Genomic DNA, 982 nt, shown 5'->3' with positions numbered 1-982 from the left:
GACACGCTGAATAGATCACAAAACTCTTGCTCCTCATAGAGGGGCCCCCATTACAAAGTGTTCTAAATGAGGTCAATTCATTGGAGATCGTTTGTTGGCAGACCAACAATCTTCTTGTACCCTTAGCCTCAGCATGTATCCCGACGAGTCACAAGGGTATACAATCAACATCGACACCTGTACGGCCAGTGGCATCCGTATATGGGCGCTTCTCGGCGTAGAGACGATCTCGATGGGACTCGAACCCATAGTCTTTGGTTCCGAAGACCAACGCCTTATCCATTAGGCCACGAGACCAATGAGTTTGAGATTTACCCCACTATCTCGTCACTACGCGCAACACTGACTTAACGGCACACATGATTTCGCATTCGAGACGCTGAATAGATCACAAAACTCTTGCTCCTCATAGAGGGGCCTCCATTACATAGTGTTCTTAAAGGGGTCAATTCATTGGAGATCGCTTGTTGGCAGACCAACAATCTTCTTGTACCGTTAGCTTCGGCATGTATTCTGACGAGTCACAAGGGTATACAATCAACATCGACATCTGTACGGCCAGTGGCATCCGTATATGGGCCCTTTCCGGCATGAAGACGATCTCGGTGGGACTCGAACCCACAATCTTTGGTTCCGAAGACCAACGCCTTATCCATTAGGCCACGAGACCAGTAAATTTGAGATTTGTCCCACCATCTCTGCTTCTCATAGATGGGCCTCCATTATAGATCACAAAACTCTTGCTCCTCATAGAGGGGCCTCCATTACATAGTGTTCTTAAAGGGGTCGACTTTACTCGCTCGCTGGTTTACCCTGAACACTCTACCATACTATTGTCGAATGTCTGTTGTCCAATAACATCCATTCATTTAGTTAGTTGGGAGTAGTGGATAGTGGGGCGAAAGCATGATACGTTGCTACAGAACTAGTGAGATCCGAAAGTCTCAACCTCGAAGTTCTGTCGAAAAATTCTCCGAAACTT

The 982-nt window shown here is 46.8% G+C and overlaps 2 non-coding genes across 2 annotated transcripts; both read right to left on the bottom strand.

Annotated features, from left to right (window-relative positions):
* Positions 1–224: 224 nt before the first annotated feature.
* On the bottom strand, positions 225–297 carry Pmar_PMAR004039. Its single transcript has one exon. It is a non-coding gene; the product is annotated as a tRNA-Arg (tRNA).
* A 300-nt stretch (positions 298–597) lies between these two features.
* On the bottom strand, positions 598–670 carry Pmar_PMAR004038. The gene has a single exon. It is a non-coding gene; the product is annotated as a tRNA-Arg (tRNA).
* Positions 671–982: the final 312 nt, after the last annotated feature.

This window comes from Perkinsus marinus, assembly GCF_000006405.1.
Source record: "Perkinsus marinus ATCC 50983 genomic scaffold scf_1104296973308, whole genome shotgun sequence".
NCBI lineage: Eukaryota > Perkinsozoa > Perkinsida > Perkinsidae > Perkinsus > Perkinsus marinus.
The sequence above is the reverse complement of the archived record's forward strand: the minus strand, read 5'-3'. Positions and strand labels throughout refer to the sequence as shown.